Source organism: Triticum urartu, chromosome 1 (genome assembly GCF_003073215.2).
Source record: "Triticum urartu cultivar G1812 chromosome 1, Tu2.1, whole genome shotgun sequence".
Classification (NCBI taxonomy): Eukaryota; Viridiplantae; Streptophyta; class Magnoliopsida; order Poales; family Poaceae; genus Triticum; species Triticum urartu.
Window position 1 is genome coordinate 242668962 of NC_053022.1, and position 16104 is coordinate 242685065.

The window sequence follows — 16104 nt, forward strand, 5'->3', positions numbered from 1 at the left end:
TGCAAGAGGGAACTGACAAAGTAAACTGGGCGCTGCACCATTTTCTTCCGTATCTCCTCGTGTATCAGCACGGGTTCATCTTTGTCGGGACCAGAGCTTGTCGGGGAAGCCCCCTGCTTGTCGCTGGATGCGCTTGCCACGGTTGCTGGCTCATCACCCGCCTCCCTCTCTGCCACTAATGCAGCACTAACCACTTGATTGGTTGCCGCTATGTACAGCAGCAACTTCTCTTGCGGTTTAGGCGCGACAAGTATTGGAGGGGAGGACAGGTATCTCTTCAGGTCTTGCAGCGCAGCCTCCGCTTCCGGAGTCCATTTCATTGGACCTGCCTTTTTCAATGATTTGAAAAATGGCAGGGCGCGCTCAGCAGACCGAGAGATGAACCTGCTGAGAGCAGCCACGCAACCGACAAGTTTCTGTACATCCTTGATGCGCTTCGGTGCTTCAATCTGCTCAATGGCCTTGATCTTGTCGGGATTGGCTTCAATCCCCCGCTGAGACACGAAGAACCCGAGAAGCTTGCCGGAGGGAACTCCAAACACGCACTTCTCTGGGTTGATCTTGAGGTTGATCTTGCGCAGATTTGCAAAAGTCTCGTCCAAGTCTTGGATCAGGGCTGCCCTGTCCTTGCTCTTGACCACTATATCATCCATGTAGGCTTCCACATTTCTGTGTATTTGTGGCTCAAGAGCAATATGGACTACTCTTGCAAATGTCGAACCAGCATTTTTTAATCCGAAAGGCATCCGCACAAAGCAGTACGTGCCACATGGAGTAATAAATGCGGTCTTCTCCTCATCCTCTTCTGCCATGACGATTTGATGATACCCGGAGTACGCATCAAGAAATGAAAGCAAATCACATCCAGCTGTGGAGTCAACAATCTGGTCAATGCGCGGCAAAGGAAATGGGTCTTTGGGACAAGCTTTGTTAATATCGGTGAAATCGATGCAAAGCCTCCATTTCCCGTTTGCCTTGTGCACGACTACAGGATTGGCCAACCACGTGGGATGGAGCACTCCTCTGACGAGGCCTGCTGCTTCCAGTTTCTTGATTTCCTCCGCAATGAATTCTTGGCGCTCCACCGCCTACTTCCGGACTTTCTGCTTGACGGGCCGCGCATGAGGACAAACGGCAAGGTGGTGCTCAATCACTTTCCCTCTTCGTTTCTGGCGGAGCTGCCATCGTCTTCTTGTGCTTGCCGGTGAAGCTCGATGGTGCGTCCTTGACGGCAACGCAGCACTCCGAAGAGGCGCGCTTGCCGGAGTGGGCACCAGAGCTTTTGCCGGACTTGGTCTTCTTGCCGGTGGAGCTCGATGGTGCGTCCTCGACAGCAGCGCAGCACTCCGAAGAGGTGCGCTTGCCGGAGTGGGCATCAGAGCTTTTGCCGGACTTGATCTTCTTGCCGGTGGAGCTCGATGGTGCGTCCTCGACGGCAGCGCATCACTCCGAAGAGGTGCGCTTGCCGGAGTAGGCACTAGAACTCTTGCCGGACTTGGTCTTCTCGGTCTCGGGAGCTTCAGCGGCAAGTGGATCGCGGTCTGCCGTGGCTGCTGCTTCCCGGTAGATCTTGTCGGCACAGATAAGCGCATCCTTCCTGTCGCCAGGGACAGAGATGACGCTTATCGGGCCCGGCATCTTCAGTATGTTGTATGCATAATGAGAGGCCGCCATGAACTTGGCGAGTGCTGGACGGCCAAGTATCCCATTGTAAGGCAACGGGATATCGGCAACGTCGAACGTGACCCTCTTAGTCCTGAAGTTTAACTTGCTACCGAATGTTACCGGCAGCGTGACCTTCCCCTTCGGCTTGCTCCTTCCCGGGTTGATTCCTTGGAATGTGCCGGTCTCTTCGAGCTTGCCGTCAGGGATCTGGAGTTTTCGGAGCACAGTGGAGGAGATCAGGTTTAAGCCGGCCCCGCCGTCGACTAGCATCTTGGTGACCTTGAGGTTGCGGATGGTTGGTGAAACCAAGATCGGCAGACACCCGACCGCGGTTGTGCGATCAGGGTGGTTCTCAATGTCAAAGACGATAGGCGTGCTGGACCACTTTAGAAGCTTGCGCGATTCGATGGGTGGTTCCGCTGCATTGACTTCTCGCACCCACTGTTTGAGTTGGCGGTGCGAGGTATGCAGGGAAGCACCCCCGTCAACGCACAAGACCTCTGTGGCTTTCTGAAACTCCTGCTCACTGGTCTCAACGTCATCCATGTCTTCATCCTCCCCGTCGACTTCGTCGTTGTCGCGACCGCGGGGAGGTCTGTCTCCTTGCCGCTGCTTGGCCTTGCTGCGGCGTCCTTCCTGGCCGGTGCGCTTCTGGCCAGGTTTCTCGGCACCCCCTTGGGCTCTCTCCCTGTCGCGCCACTCGTATTCAGCCCTCTTTTGCTGGACGAGCTGCTCGACCTTCTTGCAGCTCTGGAGGTCATGGCCCTTGGTGCGGTGAATCTTACAGTATTGCTTGCCGGAGCCGTCCCGCTTGTCGGCGACCGCCACAGCCTGACAGTTGGTGCACGCGGCAACTCCCTTGCCGGAGCTACCAACTATGGCCTTCGTGGCGTCACCTTCATTGCCGGACTGCTCAACGACCAGCACCTCGCTGGTCTGCTTCTTCCTGTTGTTGCGCCGCCGGCTTCTCTTTGCCGGGGCGGCATCCTCACTGTCAGATCCTTCTGCTCCAGTGCTTTCTCCGGGGAATTTCCTCCCCTCCTCAGCGCGTGCACATTTGTCGGCCAGGGCATAAAGCTCGCTGACGTCCCAAATCTTGCACATCGCCAACTCCTCCCGCATCCTGTGGTTACGCACGTTCTGATGGAACGCGCTGATTACCGCGGCAGGGTGGATATTTGGGATGTTGTGGTGTACACGGCTGAACCTCTGGATGTACTGGCGCAGGGGCTCTCCTTCCTTCTGGACGAGCAGATGAAGATCGCTCTCTTGGCCATGAGGTTTGTGGCCGCCCGTGAAGGCGCCAACAAACTGATGGCACAGGTCAGCCCAGGAGGATACGGAGTTGTCCGGCAAGTGCATGAGCCAGGACCTGACGTTGGGCTTAAGCACCAGCGGGAATTAGTTGGCAAGGATCTTGTCGTCCCGTCCCCCAGCAGCCTGCACCGCGATGGTGTAGATGGTGAGGAACTCCGACGGATGCAACTTGCCGTCGTACTTCTCTGGTACGTCGGGCTTGAAGTTCTTCGTACTAGGCCACTGGACTTGCGGCAGCTCACGAGTGAACGCAGGGCAACCTACCGGGTATGGCAAGTCGTCTGGTTCCCCTGGCGCATGCATGTCAGCAGAGGGCCCAGCACGCTGGTCTGACTGACGTCGCGCTTCTCTCCGGCGCTCGATGTGAGTACGAGCGTCTTCCTTCTGTCGTTCTTGAAGAACTTGGCGTTGATCGTGACGAGCTCGCGGATCCGACGACGCGGTGGAGTCGCTGTCGTCGCGGATCCGGCGGGTCGGCGATCTTGGCCTTCGGGGTGGGGAGTGCATAGTAGTTGCACCCCCACCAGTCTTGTCTCCATCGGTTCGCGCCTGGCTGACTCACTGCGGCTGCAACGTGCTCGGCTGCCGAGGAGTGTCGCCGTTGGCGAAGTCGATGAGACTCTGGATAGTGGCCCTCCAGTCGTCGATCTAGTCCGCCGCTGGAGGGTAGTCTAGGAGCAGCTGAGCTCGCGCCAGAGCTTCTGCTGCGGTGGCGGGCGGCGGTAGCGAACGGTGCGAAGAGCGGGATACGCTCTGACTCCTAACCACGTTAGAAGGAGCAGCATCCCGTCCAGGCGACCGCGTCTCGCTCGCGCCGGCTTGTTGACGCGCATGGTGGTCCTGGGCGCTCCGGGATCCACCAGCTCGAACTTGATCCAGCGAGCGCATGGTACCGTGAGTACCATGACGCTGCCGGTCCCGCGCCTCCTTAGATGGGCGCGGTGCATGCACGGACACCGAGGTCTTGGAGTGCGCCCGGTCATTGTGGGAGCCGGCCATGCCGCCGATGGGCAGTGCCGCCTTGCCCTGGGACCTGGCAGCACCAAGAGTTCCCTCGTCGATGCGTGCCCTTCCACCGGCGCCTGCCCCACCGTCTGTTTGCTCCAGCGGTGGGTGGCTCGGCGCGGACGGAGCAGCTGCCTCCGAAACCTTCTTCTTCGGTGGCATGTTGATGAATAAGAGGAAGATCTAGCTCGTAAGAACGCCGGATCTGATTCACACAACTTCGACGCCCCCTACCTGGCGCACCAGAGATGCCGGGGTTTCTGATCCACGGGCACCTATGGGACCGGCGGACCGGGTCCCTTTTGGTTCGGCGGGGGGCGGAGGTTGCGCAAAGAGCAGATCGAGGCGAAGCAAGCGGGCGGTTGGTCGTGCCAGGAGTAAATCGAGGTGAAGCACGCAAGCGATTTACCCAGGTTCGGGCCGCTCGGATGCGTAAAACCCTACTCCTGCTTTGTGGATTGGTATTGATTTCTTGCTCGGGAGCGAGCGTGGGTGCGTGGAATTGCTGAACCTCGTGAGAGCCCTCGAGATGGCCGACCCCCCCTTACGTTGCACACGGGCCTCCTTTTATACTCAAGGGGTTACCGACATAGAGCAACGGGGGCCAAGGGCAAAAATGGAAAGGGTGCCATGGGTAGGCACAGCTAGGTGCTGTAGTAGGCACAGCTAGCTGCTACAGTGTTATCATACCTAACCCTGACGGCAGGGGACAAGGGCATTAAATGCCCGTCTGTGTCGCCTAGACAGCACCGAAAGGGACCGCTAGGGACGCCACCGTCTTGCCACGATGGTTGTCTTGTCAGCGCCTGCGTGCCACCGCGCGCCCCTAGCTGCACAGCCTCCTGCCACGTGCGCTTGGGAGGGGCCCCGGAGCGACACGTGGGTGGATGTGCTGGAGCGCGGGCGTGGAGTGGGGGCTTGCCGCGGCAAGCGCCTTGCCACGGCCGTCGTCTTGTCGCTTCCGGGAGCTTGTCGCTCACCGGGCCTTGTCGGGGCGCGTAGCGCGCCGCGGCAAGTTCCTTGGAATGCCTCGGACGGCCTTCCCGGCAAGCGCCTCTTGCCGGGGTCTTGGGATGCTTCCGATGGCCTTCCCGGCAAGCTCCTCTTGCCGGGGCCTTGCCTTCTTCCCGGCAAGCTCCTCTTGCCGGGGTCTTGTCTTGAGTACTTTGTTCTTGAATGGTCTTCAGGGGGACCACGGGGAATCTTGGCAGTGACCCGGCAGGCCTTGCCGTGGGACGCTGCGACTGCCCGTGCACAAGTTCGGGGTACAAGGGTACCCCTACTCTAGTACACCGACATGGCCTTAAGCCATATTTATTGTAATAAGTTCTCTATTGAGACACTCGATGTAATAATTGTGTTATTGCTACTCTGTTATAAATTCTCCAAGTACTGTGTGGTGTCAGCAGTACTGATCCAGGGATGACACCTTAGCACAGAGATCAGACTGTTTGAGGTCTGGTTGCTACAAAGATGGTATCAGAGCACACGCTGACTGTAGGGCACGACCACTAAGCTAAAGACCTAGATCACTATTCACTCTCTTCTCTTCTAACCTCTCATCTTTTCTACTCTTTACGAGGGCAGATGCAAGGAACAATTTCATGCAAGTGGATGAAGATACAACCTTTGGACGTCACCTGAAGGAAGTCACTAGATACCTGAACATAGGAGTACCAAGCTTCACTGGAACCTACAACGCCACTTTACATGAAGAAGAGCGCTGGATGATTCAAGTTCAAGCTCCAGGAAGGACGTTCATGCCAGTCACTGAGTGATAGAGGCAAAGGTGTCCCGATGTTTCGATGAGATGGTGGCTATCGTTTTCTGTAGGAGTCGACCTTAACGATCCGACTACGAACATGCGAGACGTCGCGCCTTAGCAATCGCTAAACCAACTTCCGAGGGTTATTGATCATGCCGGAGCACGATCAACCTGACCACGAGGGTCTGTTTCCTGCGAGCAAATGAAGAACAAGCAAGAAACTGAGATTGCAATCTCGATATTGGGAATATAAGATGAAAGCTTTATTGATCAAGGTGGGGTTCTGTGACGTCTTGGTCTGGTCGCTGGACACAAACGAAGTACGCGAAGTTGCAGCTATGGCGAACTTTTAATCTAAACAAAACCCAAAGTCTAAACGACGCCCTAAGGGCTATATATATGGAGGAAGAGGGGGGAATTTCATGGCCCTTGAGGGTGGGGTCCCAAACCAACCCTAACTCTTGTTTCCCCACACATACGGACTCTAAAAATAGCCTATACTTAAGTATTTCGAAATTACTTGGGCCTGGCCCATTAATAAGGTGACGCAGCACCTAGAATAGCCTATGGATGAATATTATGAAGTGGCATCTTGTATATTTCGTCCAAGGCTTCATGCACTCCTTATGGTGGCTTCAAAGTCCTGAAATCATCACTTGTAACTCCGTTCTTGATCCCCTTGCGCATGCCATCAACTCCATGCGTGTTCTTGCTCCAATGTTCATCCTTCTCCAAGCTAGGCCCTTCATTTTTAAGAAAAACAACTGTATCCAATTTAGGCAGCATCATATTCTCATGAACATTAGAATCATTACCAAGAAATGAAAGTACCTGGTAATTTAATTGGCATGCGCGAGCTCTAGTAATTGGTCCAGTATATGTAACAGTAGGGACTGTGGGTGTAACAATGGTATTGATGTCCTCATCATCCTCCCCTTCTTGAAATGAAGTCGTCCTCGACGGAAGCTCATCTTCCTCACCCAAATAAGGCTTCAAATCTGCAATGTTAAAAGTGGGACTAACCCCAAAATCTGCAGGTAGCTCAAGTTTATATGCATTATCATTTATTTTCTCTAACACCTTAAAAGGACCATTAGCACATGGCATTAGCTTTGATTTGCGCAAATTAGGAAATCTATGTTTACGCAAATGTAACCAAACAAGATCTCCAGGTGCAAACACAACATGTTTTCTACCCTTATCTCCAGCAAGTTTATATTTAGCATTCATACGGTCTATGTTTTCCTTAGTTAACTCATGCATTTTTAAAATCAATTCAGAACGTTCTTTAGCATCAAAATTAACCTTCTCCGAAGATGGAAGAGGCAACAAATCAATAGGTGCACAAGGTAGGAAACCATACACAATTTCAAAAGGGCACATCTTAGTAGTAGAATGCAATGAACGATTATAAGAAAATTCAATATGAGGCAAGCATTCTTCCCACATTTTCTTATTATTCTTCAAAACAGCCCTAAGCAGAGTAGACAATGTTCTATTGACTACTTCAGTTTGTCCATCAGTTTGGGTGTGACAAGTAGTACTAAAAAGCAGTTTAGTCCCCAACTTAGACCATAAACATCTCCAAAAGTGGCTAAGAAATTTAGTATCACGATCTGAAACAATAGTATTTGGCAGACCATGCAAGCGAATAATTTCACGAAAGAACAAATCAGCAACATTAACAGCATCATCGCTTTTATGACATGGTATAAAGTGTGCCATTTTCAAGAATCTATCCACGGCAACAAATATGCTATCCCTCCCCTTCTTTGTTCGATGTAAACCTAAAACAAAGTCCATAGATATATCCTCCCAAGGAAAACTAGGTACAGGTAAAGGCATATATAAACCATGAGGACTGAGTCGTGACTTAGCTTTTTGACATGTAGTGCAGCGAGCAACAAAACGATCAACATCCCGTCTCATCTTTGGCCAAAAGAAATGTGTAGCAAGTATATCCTCCGTCTTCTTCACACCAAAGTGTCCCATTAGTCCTCCTCCATGCGCCTCCTGCAACAACAAAAGACGAACGGAGCTAGCTGGAATGCATAGCTTGTTAGAACGAAACACAAATCCATCATTAACGATGAACTTGTTCCATGTTCTACCTTCTTTACAATTCTGTAATACATCTTTAAATTCATCATCATGCACATATTGATCTTTGATGGTCTCCAAACCAAATATTTTAAAGTCAAGTTGTGAAATCATAGTATAACGACGAGACAATCCATCAGCAATAACATTTCCTTTTCCCTTCTTGTGTTTAATGACATAAGGGAAAGTGTCAATGAGTTCAACCCATTTAGCATGTCTACGGTTCAGTTTTGCTTGACTTTTAATGTGTTTCAAAGATTCATGATCAGAATGTATAACAAATTCTGTGGGCCATAAATAATGTTGCCATGTTTCTAAAGTCCGAACAAGAGCATATAATTCTTTATCATAAGTAGAATAGTTTAGACTAGGCCCACTAAATTTTTCAGAAAAGTATGCAACAGGTTTGCCATCTTGTAATAACACACCTCCTAATCCAATTCCACTAGCATCACATTCAAGCTCAAAAGTCTTCTTAAAATCAGGAAGTTGGAGTAAAGGAGCATGTGTCAACTTATCTTTCAATACCATGAAGGCTTCTTCCTGTGCGGTACCCCAAACAAAAGGCACATCCTTCTTTGTAAGATCCTTGAGAGGTGCAGCAATGGTGCTAAAATCTCTCACAAAACGCCTATAGAAACCAGCGAGGCCAAGGAAACTCCTCACTTGTGTGACCGTTTTGGGCTGCGGCCAACTCTCAATAGCTTCAATCTTGGCTTTATCAATTTCAATTCCCTGTGGAGTAACAACATAGCCAAGATAAGGTACTCGGTCGGTGCAAAAGGTGCACTTTCCAAGATTACCAAACAAACGTGCATCACGTAGAACAATAAAAACAGCACGTAAATGTTCCAAATGTTCCTCCAAAGATTTGCTATAAATCAATATGTCATCAAAGTAAACTACCACAAATCGTCCAATGAAAGCGCGTAAAACTTCGTTCATTAATCTCATGAAAGTACTAGGTGCATTAGTTAACCCAAAAGGCATAACTAACCACTCATATAATCCAAACTTAGTTTTAAATGCTGTTTTCCATTCATCTCCCAATTTCATACGAATTTGATGGTATCCACTACGCAAATCAACTTTGGAGAATATTGTAGAGCTACTCAATTCATCAAGCATATCATCTAGCCTAGGAATAGGATGACGATAACGAATAGTAATATCATTAATGCCTCTACAATCAACGCACATACGCGACGTACCATCCTTTTTCGGCACCAAAATGATAGGAACAACACAAGGACTAAGGGATTCACGTATATAACCTTTGTCGAGCAGTTCTTGTACTTGACGCATAATCTCCTTCGTATCCTCTAGATTGGTACAGTATGGTGCACGGTTGGGTAATAATGCACCGGGAATTAAGTCAATTTGATGCTCCATCCCTCGAATAGGTGGTAATCCCGATGGCACGTCTTGTGGAAAGACGTCAGCGAACTCCTGCAAAATGTTAGTGACAGCAGGGGGCAAAGAGGAAGGCACGTCCTCGAATGAAAATAATGCCTCTTTGCACACAAAAGCATAGCAAATAGATTTGCTAATATCTAGCTCATCAATATCACATTTGGTGGCAAGTAAACATGCACTTTTCAATTTAATTTCAGAAGCAACAGTAGATGGTTTATTATTAGGTTTATTTGTTGCTCAAATTCTTTTGCCACAATCTGATTTTCACTCTTATTTGTGATGTAGGGTGAAACCCTAGATGGCCGATCTTTCACGAAAGGAGCGGATCCCAAAGAGAAACACGAAGAACACGAGGGGGATTCACGAGGGAAAATACGAGAGAATCACTCAAACCAACAAGATTCGATTACACATGTGCTAGATCCTCGAAACACAAAGAGAGACACGATGATCCAAGGTCAACAAAGGATGATACAAGTAACCGGTTCTTGTCCTAGAAGGAGGTCTTGATGGGGCTGCCCAAGAGGGGGTCTTGAATCCAAGTTGATCCTCTAGAGTCGACCTGCAGGCATGCAAGCTTGAGTATTCTATAGTCTCACCTAAATAGCTTGGCGTAATCATGGTCATAGCTGTTTCCTGTGTGAAATTGTTATCCGCTCACAATTCCACACAACATACGAGCCGGAAGCATAAAGTGTAAAGCCTGGGGTGCCTAATGAGTGAGCTAACTCACAAACAGGGCGGAGTGAAAGGGTACATGGGCCTCGGGCCCGAACACTATGCGCAGACAGGTACCGGGCGTCCGCTGGGGACCGGTCGTCCGGTGTCTCAGGAGTTGCCGGACGTACGGTGTCCTCCGGTCGTCCGCTGGTTCTGTTCTGTGATGGGGGTGCCGGACGTCTGGAGGCGTCGGTCTTCCGCTGACTTTGGTTTGGGTGCAGGTGTGCCGGTCGTCCGGTCCGGACCGGATGTCCGCTCGTTTGCTTCGGGTGTCGGCGCACCAGTCGTCCGGTCTGGACCAGACGTCGCTGGCTGGGGCTCGGCTGATGCTTCAGGCGCCGGACGTCCGGTCCCGGCCGGTCGTCCGGTGGCTGGGACTTTTCCTTCAGCCCTCCTTCTTCTCCGTCTTCTCGTCCATATTCCTCTTCTTCTTGTCCTTGCTCCTTAGCTTCTCCATGGTACCTGAGTATGCACAAAGTGTCCATATGAGGTAGTAGCTATGCTTCATGTGCATCGAAGTGGAATTGTGAGAGGAGAGATGTCACCTCGGTTTCAAGAGCTCTTGCACGTGATCGAGTCATGGGTCCACTAGGCACTTGATGAGACGATGGTAGGTCCATGGGGATGACCTTGGGATGCTCCACATCAATTTGTCTCCTGTTTTGCTTTATTAGCTCTATTAATATCATCTTTCAAAATGGAATCAGGAGTCATGGGAAGCAAAGTAATATTTTTATCCTTATGAACAAGAGTATACTGATTGTTTCTACCATGGTGTACAATTTTTTTATCAAATTTCCATGGTCTACCAAGTAATAAGGAACATGCTTGCATAGGTACCACATCACAATCAACATAATCAGCATATGTAGAGATACTAAAATGCACTCGAACAGTACGTGTTACCTTTACCTTGTCGCTGTTGTTGAACCATTGGATGTAGTAAGGATGTGGATGTGGTCTTGTGGTGAGAGATAGCTTCTCCACCATCTCCATGCTAGCCAAGTTGTTGCAACTCCCTCCATCTATGATCACGCGAACAGAACGTTCCTTCACAACTCCCTTTGTATGGCACAAATTATGCCTCTGATTTTTCTCAGCTTGTGTAACCCGCACACTCAAAACACGTTGAGCAACTAAACATTCATACCTGTTAGCATCTTCAGCAGCCATGTATTGCGTCTCATGATCAGAATCGTCTCCACTGTGTTCTTCATGTATAATAAGAGCCAAAGTCTCCTCATCATAGTCACTAGAGGACTCATACCCACCATCCTCAGTAGCAATCACCACGCGCTGAGATTGGCATTGTCTTGCAAAATGTCCTCTTCCCTTACAACGACGACAAATAATATCACTTGTGTCCCCTGTTGATGCCATGGAAGAAGAAGAGCTCTGCGCAGGCCCAGCAGGTGTGCTCTTGGCAGATAGTGGTGGTTATGCCTGCTTTCTTGTATCACGGCTGGAGGTGGCACCTGATGGAGGTGCTGGTGGAGTGGAAGTAGAGGATGCATGTGGTGTCCATGATGAAGATCGACCTGCAGAAAAGTTAGTTCGCGCCAATGCCTGTCGATCCTGCACTTCACGTTCAACTTTACAAGCAAGATGGAATAAATGAGTGATATTAGTATACTCCTTATATTCTAGAATGGTCTGAATCTCTCTATTTAATCCACCCATAAAACGTGCAAGCATAGCTTCATTCTCCTCAACAATACCACATCTAATCATGCCAGTTTGTAATTCCTGATAATATTCTTCTACAGAATTTTTTCCTTGTCTTAAACGCTGCAATTTTTGAAGTAATTCACGTTGATAATATGGTGGAACCCAACGAGTACGCATAGCAGTTTCCAAAGCAGCCCAAGTAGCTGGAATAGGATATAATCTAGAATGCTCAGACCACCAAACACATGCAAAACTAGTGAATGCACAAACAGCAGCAGGAACACGTCTCTCCTCGGGATATTGTAAATATGTAAATCGTTGTTCAGTTTCTAACTCCCAAGTAAGATATATATCAGGAACATATCTACCCTCAAATGGTGGAATATTCAATTTTAGTTTAGGGAGATGATCATGATCTCGTACCTGAGGGTGAGCCCTACCATTGCCATTATTTGCATGTGGACGACCTGGTGGTTGCTGTGCTGGTGGTGGCACGTAGTTCTGATTTTGATCAACCTCATCCTCGTAATCTCCCACATAATCATCCTGCTCCACATCAGCAGTAGGAGCCACAGAAGTATCAACAGCAGCACCAGCAGTTTGGCCCGGCTGAAGAGGGACACGGCTCGCTCGGCGAAGGGCTGTTTCCTGACGTGGAGGTAGTCGGTGTTGTTGCTGTTGTTGCAGAGGTGCGGTAGGAGCAGACGGTTGTGGTGATGGAAAACGCAAAAGCAATTCACCAAACTTGTTATCGAGCTTTGTTTCAAACGTCTTCTCCATGCCATCTATCTTCTCCATGGCCTCTTCAAATCTGTTTAGCACATCTTGCACCTGTCCACTCATCATTTGCTAAAATTTATCATGCAACTCCTTATTCGTCATGTTCTCCCAGTCATTCTCATCGGCTTGTGATCCTGCCATGGTTAGCAACAATAGAAACACACAAGAATATGATCCTACAGACTACTAACAAGAGGTGGTGGTGGTGTCACAAATCCGTCAAGCAAATCTCAAATTCTTACCAGTTCTTACCCAGCAGCAGGCGGTGATCGGCAACCGTCGTAGTCAAAACTCTCAAAGCTTGGATAGAGCGATTACCAGGGAGAGTCAAATGCACGACGTAGATGTATGTGGAGCTGGGAAGGCTTATAATATGGTAGCAAAAAGGGCCAGCAATAATCAATTCAGAGATGCAAAGTTGAATAAACGCTCAACGACGGTACTGTGCTGGTCCTAGGTTAGACCGTGCTAGAGACGTGAGCCTAGAACACTAACAAAATCACTGCGCTGCACGTAAACAACGGAGGAGCACACTCTGAATTTATTTCTTTTTTTTCACTTTTTTTGCACTTTTTTTCCTCTTTTTTTTGCTCCACAACAATTTTTTTTCAAAAAAGTCTACAAATGGTCTAAAAACTGCCTAGCCAGAATTTTCCAAACTTAGTTTTGTTTTTTTGAGTTTGGAACTATTTTTCTTCTGCGGGTAGTACGGAATCTCAGGAGTCCTACTCTGTCACGACTCGGAGTATGGCGTGATCTGGAACTCGAAAACAAAGCAACAAATACTGGACTCAGACTAGGACTGGTGGCGGAGATGAATCTGGTGGAACTCGGACTGTGGTGGTATATCTGGACTCGGATTGGTGGTGGTATATGGCGATGGTATATCTGGACTTGGATTGGTGGTAGTGTATGGCAGCAGCGATGTATATGGTGGGGTGGTGGTATATGGTAATGAAGATGACGATGGTGCGGAGGCGGCGTGACAACTTGTGAACAGAACCCGAAACTCTAAAGGACTAGACGCTAAGACCAGCAACTTGACACGACGATGCAACCGCAAATTCAACAAAGCAAATACAGAAAAGATTATGCAAAGGCTCAGATAGGTTCTAATAGGATGAACTAACCCTAATTTTTTTTGGCTTTTTCATGGACTGTAGGTATGAAGAACAGACTCGACCTAATCTACAAAAAACTGTAAAATCTCACCGAGCAACCTGAAAATCTGATACCACTTGATAGAGGCAAAGGTGTCCCGATGTTTCGATGAGATGGTGGCTATCGGTTTTTGTAGGAGTCGACCTTGACGATCCGACTACGAACATGCGAGACGTCGCGCCTTAGCAATCGCTAAAGCAACTTCCGAGGGTTATTGACCACGCCGGAGCACGATCAACCTGACCACGAGGGTCTGTTTCCTGCGAGAAAACGAAGAACAAGCAAGAAACTAAGATTGCAATCTGGATATTGCGAATATAAGATGAATGCTTTATTGATCAAGGTTGGGTTCTGTGACATCTAGGTCTGGTCGTTGGACACAAACGAAGTACGCAAAGTTGCAGCTATGGCGAACTTTTAATCTAAACAAAGCCCAAAGTCTAAACGACGCCCTACGGGCTGTATATATGGAGGAAGAGGGGGGAATTTCGTGGCCCTTGAGGGTGGGGTCCGAAACCAACCCTAACTCTTGTTTCCCCACACATACGGACTCTAAAAATAGCCTATACTTAAGTATTTCGAAATTACATGGGCCTGGCCCATTAATAAGGTGACGCAGCACCTAAAATAGCCTATGGACGAATATTATGAAGTGGCATCTTGTATATTTCGTCCAAGGCTTCATGCACTCCTTATGGTGGCTTCAAAGTCCTGAAATCATCACTTGTAACTCCGTTTTTGATCCCCTTGCGCATGCCATCAACTCCATGCGTGTTCTTGCTCTAATGTTCATCCTTCTCCAAGCTAGGCCCTTAATTTGTAAGCAAAACAAATGTATCCAATTTAGGCAGCATCATATTCTTATGAACATTAGAATCATTACCAAGAAACGAAAGTTCCTGGTAATTTAATTGGCGTGTGTGAGCTCTAGTAATTGGTCCAGTATATGTAACAATAGGGGTTGTGGGTGTAACAATGGTATTGATGTCCTCATCACTGAGCCCATAGAGTTTTTCTTTTGATGCACCAACTTGGAGTCTTGGAAAGAGCATGGCAGCTCACATCGCCATGGGACGCATTGGAGAAGTCTACCGCAATGATCTCAAGGATACTATCTACCAGATTTGTGGGCGCCGAGATGAGCACTGGGAGATGATCAACACCAGAAAGGATAGGTCAATTGTAGCTTTTATCCAGGAATTAAACCAGCACATTCGACGTTAGGAGAACCAGATGTGCGCCGACATGATAGACCTGAAGAAGGCAAGGACAAGAATCAAGGAACTGGAGGAAGAACTCAAGGCTACACGTGAAGATTACGAAGAAGAAATTGAAGTATTAGTGGAAAAGAATGATGATCTGATCAAGAAGATTGGAATATTCATGGGAGACCCTACACCGGTAGATGAAGACGAAGAACCCAAGGAGATTCGCCAGAAAGACTACATCATCATCGACGACACTGACTCAGACCCAGATGATAGTGATGATGACTATGTTGAAGAAGCCGGAGCAAATATCATGGAGTCTGCAACCAAAGAATATTTCTAGTAGACCACCTCATCAGTAGTAGTAGTCCACCATGTAAATACAGTAGTCTGAGCACTTTTGCGATAGTTAGATCGATTGTATGCCCTTGTTTGATTGAATGAAGTGAATTGTTTGCTTTTGCCTCATGTTCATATGGGTAGTGTTTTCTCTTTAGACCCCCTCTATTCTTAAATCTCATCTTTTCTAAACCCTCAGATGCCTCCGAGACGTGACCCCAGATTTACCTTCCCACCGGAGCTCACCCAGTTGATCTAGCAGCAGAACACATTGATGCAGTTGCTAGTCCAGAATCAGAATCAGGGGAACAACAACAACAACCCACCACCACCACCTCTTGATCACTTAGCCCGTTTTCTTAGGCTGAATCCACCGGTGTTTTCCAGTAGCACCGAGCCGATAGTAGCAGATGATTGGCTCCGCAAGACAGCTAGAGAGTTGACCACAGCAGGATGCACAGATGTGGAGAAGGTGAAGTTTGCCGCACATCAGCTTGAAGGACCCGCAGCATCATGGTGGGAAAATTTCACAGCCACTTTCCCTGTCGACACTGTCACATGGGACCAGTTTTAGCAGGCTTTTTGAACCACCCATGTTTCAGCAGGAGCTCTGGCCTTGAAGAAGCGAGAGTTTCGCAACTTGCGACAAGGAGGACGGACAGTTGGCCAGTATGTGGAGGACTTTAGTAAATTAGCACGTTATGCCCAAGATGACGTTGCTACGGATGCAGTTAAGCAGGAGAAGTTTCTGGAAGGACTGAATGATGAGTTGAGCATGCAGTTGATGGTAGCAACCTTCAACAACTACCAGGAGTTGGTAGATCGTGCCCTTATGATTGAAGGGAAGCAGCAGCAAATTGAAAATCGCAAGAGGAAGTATGCACAAGGAAAGTACAATTCAGGAGCTCAGCAGAAGCCAAGATTTACCCCTAGATCGGGAGGACATTTTCATCATACTCA